This window comes from Solanum tuberosum, unplaced genomic scaffold, assembly GCF_000226075.1.
Source record: "Solanum tuberosum cultivar DM 1-3 516 R44 unplaced genomic scaffold, SolTub_3.0 scf00010, whole genome shotgun sequence".
Classification (NCBI taxonomy): Eukaryota; Viridiplantae; Streptophyta; class Magnoliopsida; order Solanales; family Solanaceae; genus Solanum; species Solanum tuberosum.
In genome coordinates this window covers 2,945,835-2,951,598 of record NW_006238936.1, presented here as the reverse complement: position 1 = coordinate 2,951,598, position 5,764 = coordinate 2,945,835, and positions in this window count along the sequence as shown.

The window sequence follows — 5,764 nt, the reverse complement described above, 5'->3', positions numbered from 1 at the left end:
CGGGGGGGGGGGGGGGGGGTAACCATTGTTTCTCCGGTAGTAGCAACAGTGACTAGTGAACCAATACCAACCCATCAAATTATGCTAGATCCTGGAGCTGGGGGATTACTACAGAATCTGAAGGTAACTGTACAACCATTACTTTGGTACCAAAGATCCCAAATCCCCGTAATGTGAAGGAGGTGAGGTTATAGTAAACACTTACCCTTGTTAAAAAACGGGAGTATGCAACAGTTGTAAGGCTCAAAAAACTTTCAGCTGCAAAGCTGACTTCAGTAGCTCGCAGAATCACACGAACTGCAAAAGTAAAGAGTTTATTTAAAACACAATAGGACACATAACACTTTTTTAACAAAGAAAAGAAAGCCATAACGAAGAGAGTTTCTCTAAAATATGGAAGTCCATTTGCAAGTTCGTTAAGAACAGAAAAAGCTCAAGCTAAATCTACTTATACAGCCGTAAGGATAGAAAAAGTTCAAGCTAACACTACATAAATTTCCCTTATTTACTAAGAGTACTTATAACTTACCATGTCTGATATTATTGCGGACAATGTATACAGTTCGCCAATACTCCAGTACAGGTAATTGAAAAGAAGAGTTGTCTCCCAAAACATACTCAAAAAGAGGTCCTACAATCATTGATCGACCTCCAATTGCCATCCGACGGACAACACCTGAAAATAATATGGAATTAAAAGTAAAACCAGAAGATGGCAAAGTTGCAAAGAAAAGAAAATTACTAGGGTATAGCTTCTTATTTTGACCTCCTCCCTTTTTAATAACAAAAACAAAATATACGGAAATATACCTTCTTGAGGTACCACTCTAATGGTGAGGAAACAGTTATCAACTTCAGTAGGCGCAAGAATCAAAGAGGTGTCGTGATCAATTTCTATAGCCAAAAATGATCGAAAATTTAGGGAAATATCATCAAAAAGACTTAAGAAGTCTGTGGCAAGTACTTCGCACAAGAAAAGATCATCATCTGAAGACAGATAAATCTGTCTTCCTTCAAGAACTAGAAAAATTCTACCACCGATCAGGCCATCAGCAGATAGAGTAAACCTTGAACGGTTCCACCATAGAAATAGCTTTAGACCAGCAAAGTTTGAAATGGCCAAAATAGCATGTAGGAAAATCGAAGCGTCCGGTATAAGAATGGTAATAGCCATGACAGAGAATGCAGTAGAGAAGGAGAGATTGAAATGACAGAGAATGCAGTAGAGAAGGAGAGATTGAAATGACAGAGAATGCAGTAGAGAAGGAGAGATTGAAATGACAGAGAATGCAGTAGAGAAGGAGAGATTGAAATGACAGAGAATGCAGTAGAGAAGGAGAGATTGAAATGACAGAGAATGCAGTAGAGAAGGAGAGATTGAAATGACAGAGAATGCAGTAGAGAAGGAGAGATTGAAATGACAGAGAATGCAGTAGAGAAGGAGAGATTGAAATGACAGAGAATGCAGTAGAGAAGGAGAGATTGAAATGACAGAGAATGCAGTAGAGAAGGAGAGATTGAAATGACAGAGAATGCAGTAGAGAAGGAGAGATTGAAATGACAGAGAATGCAGTAGAGAAGGAGAGATTGAAATGACAGAGAATGCAGTAGAGAAGGAGAGATTGAAATGACAGAGAATGCAGTAGAGAAGGAGAGATTGAAATGACAGAGAATGCAGTAGAGAAGGAGAGATTGAAATGACAGAGAATGCAGTAGAGAAGGAGAGATTGAAATGACAGAGAATGCAGTAGAGAAGGAGAGATTGAAATGACAGAGAATGCAGTAGAGAAGGAGAGATTGAAATGACAGAGAATGCAGTAGAGAAGGAGAGATTGAAATGACAGAGAATGCAGTAGAGAAGGAGAGATTGAAATGACAGAGAATGCAGTAGAGAAGGAGAGATTGAAATGGAGAAATAGAGTTTGTTTTATGCTTGATTTAGTGGAGAACTCTTAACAACAGATTGATCTTAAAAACAGATTGATAACTGCCACTTGAAAACAAATATAGATTTGGCGGCAAATTAACAGAAACAGATAATTATTTTTATTTTTAAGCAAATTTTTGATTTATTAGAGTGTTTGACAATTATCAAAGTGACTTATTTTAAGTCAAAAATGACTTATTTTAAGCCAAAAGCTAAAAGCTAGGTGAGGGGTGTTTTTTTTTTAAAACTTAAAAGCCCTTTTATGTTGACCAAGTATATTACTTTTTGCCCTTAATTCTTTTATACAATTTCCAAATTGCCTATATTGAATTAACCCTAACATCTTATTATTATTATTATTATTATTATTATTATTATTCTTATTCTTCTTCTTATTATTATTATTCTTATTATTATTATTATTATTATTATGCTTATTATTATTATTATATTTATTAATATTATTATGTTTATTATGTTTTATTTTTTTTAAGTATAAAAACCTTAAATTAATCAACTTTTTATCATGTTAACAACTTTAAGGGTATTTCAGACATTTTGATAAAAAAAGTGTTTACCAGCACTTATTTGCCAAACACATCAACAACTTTTTTTTCAACTGCAGCACTTTTATCCAAACACATAACTACTTATTTTAAAAATAAGTTTTAGCACTTTAAAAAGTTACTTTTTTTAAGTCAATCCAAACGGGCTCTTAATCTCGGTCTCCTTTGATACTTGATCCGTTGATGATAAAAGGACAGTGATCGTTACATTTCAATTTCAAAGGCAGAGTGGCTTGAGTCGCGGGTTGGGTTTGTATTCGTGGGTTGAGTGGACGAGCAGATGAGGGATATGGGTATAGAGAATCGAGAATTGAGATTTTTCACGAGGACTAATGCAGCTAGGTTTAGGTTGTTTTGACGACAGAATGGAGACAATTAAATGAAAGGTGTCAATTAAGTCTTGCTTTGGTTTTTGGTGACACTTTGACCAAGAAAAGATCAAATTCACTTTAAAATGTAATTAAGTAAATTTGGGACCAAATTAACATTTTCAAAACTTTCTAATCTATTATAAAATACAAAAAAACACTTCATTTTCAACTTTTATAATTCTATCCAAACCATTTTTAAAAAAAAAGTAAAAGAAAATAGAATTTTCTCTCCTTCTTCTCCCAATGTTTTCTCTTCTCTTCTTCTTCTTTGTTAGAAAATCCGAAAATCCGACTATCAAAACAAGTATTCTCTCCCATTATCTTATCTTCCTCGTCATCTCCGGCCGTGACTCTCTCCTCTTTGTGAACTGAAGATTGTGTTCGACTTAAAATTGGTAAGTCATTTTTTTGAAAGATTTTACAATTTTTGAACAATACTAAGTTTTTTCTTGGGTTAATGAACAATAAATCGTTCTATAGATGTGAAAATTGAATAATGGTGTAATGGTACCTATTATTTATTGTTTTTGAAAGAAAATCAACAAACCCAAAAAGCCCTAATTTTGAGAAAATGTATATGTATTGTTAAAATTCAGTGAACATTCATTTTTTTGTTGCTTTCGTTGTTCTTTTTGTGACCATTTTGTTCATATGATTTTAGAAATATAGTCTTGTTTAGTTGTCCAACATATATTTCATTTGTTGAAAGATGTGTCGTATGTTGTTACATTTTAGTGATATGTTGGTATATATTCCAACAGAGTTGTCATATGTTGGAACATATCACCTATGTGTTAGGGCAACAAAATGGTCATTTGTAGTAACAGAAAATTAATCTGTGGCACATGAAGATTCATCTGTGGCAACAGAAGGTATATATATGGCAACATAAGTATAAATTGCTATCCATTATTATTTTATAATCAATTGTAAACTCTCAACCTTTTTTTATTTACCTTGTAGATGAAATGATACAAGAAGCTTCGTCCATGACAACAACCCAACCTTTTATTGGTGTTGCTTCCTCTTCTAACATCAAATGTTTTTTTGTCTATGCGAAGAATGTGATCAGTAATATGATCATTTTATTAGTCGTGTTAAAGAACTCACAGATATTTTTAAGGAAATGACTTATAATATTGATGTCCATACATCCAAGAAGATTTCACAGCCTTTGAAGTATAGGAGGTTGAAAAAATCTATTTCCCAATCACTATCTATAAATAGTGAAAGAAAAAAAATACAATGACTACTGCTCCAGTATCACACTCAAACCCAAAAGGCAAGGAGAATGAGGAGGAGAAGGAGGAGGAGGAGGAGAAAGTGAAAAAGGAAGTGAAGGAGAAAGTGAAAAAGAACGCGAAAGAGAAAGAGAAAAAAAAAGTGAAGAAAGTCGAAGTTGTCAGTTGTGATGTGAAGCAACAATATCCATTTGAAGGTTTTAACATTGACGGTGAGGGTCCAAGTGAACTAATTTCATCCTTCTCGCAATGGATAAACGAGGGTCTTTACAAGCATCATGCAAAAAAGTAAAGTCGTTCAACTATTATTAGTATTTCTTCTTGTTGTCCACTGTATAATTATTTATAATGATTACACAATTGCAGAAGAGACAAGGACGATCACTATTTAGCCAATTGCTCGAATCTTGAGTTCAAACAACTTAATTTTGTAGTTGCTTTTCAAAGAACAAGGACTGGTTCTACGTAATGTCTCAACCTAATAAGTGCTGGACTGATGAGGTAAATCGATGCCCATTTTAATCTTTTGATTAAGACATGAATACATACAAATAAATTGATACATAAATACACTTGTTGATGCATCTGTACAGTATGTGGATGTCATAGATGAAAATGTTGTGGTTACCACCATTGATTAGATTGATGGTTATGTATACCATTGTGAATTACCTTTTTGTTGATAAGTTGTATAAAGTGAAGTGTTCATTTTTGCTGATAATATTAATATTAATGATTAGTATTATTATTTTTATTTTGTTGGAACAAATGTCAATTATGATGGAAAGGAAGAAATGTGGTGTCTGTGACAACATATATAACCTCTGTTGTAAAAAAATACCACAGAATTATCTGTATGTTCCCCAACAGAAAGGATACATGTGGCAACATATGTCACATAAAGAAGATTTGTGGTAACATTTGTCACAAAAAGGAGATATGGCAACATTATATTGTCATCAATTGTTCATTTTTGTTGATAATATAAATATTAATGATTATTAATATTATTTTTATTTTGTTGGAACAAATGTCAATTATGATGGAAAGGAAGAAATGTGGTGTCTGTGGCAACATATATAACCTCTGTTGTTAAAAATACCACAGAATTATATGCACGTTCCCCAACAGAAAAGGTATATGTGACAACATATGTCACACTTTGAATTGTCAAAATTCAAATTTTTGTTTGAAAAGGTATAAAACAATCGTCCCTTCATTTTTCCCTCTCTCCTCTCCTCTATAAAATGTCGTTTCATATTCCAAATTTAATTTATTTTTACTAATTTTCGTTTTGTTTTCTCATCTTTCCTTCCTTTCTCTCGTTCCATTATTCCTTCACAGATCAAGGTTGTTGTTGCAATATTTTCTACAACATCAGTGGTAATCTGTTGCGATCCTTTTCTTCAACAAGGCATCGTTGCCCTCATCGTTTCTAGTTTATTGTTGATATCTTCTCAGATAAAATTTAATTAGGGCTTTGAGAAATACTTACTGGTATTAAATTAGGACGTTTTTAGTGTTTTTATCAGTTATTTGTTTGTAGGATGGTTGGATAGTTATTCCTTTTGAAATATTATCTTATTTCAAAAAGCTTAATTTGTAGTTCGTTGGTTAGGGTTTAGGGAGGGTTTTATGGTTTGTTGGTTGGTTTATGTG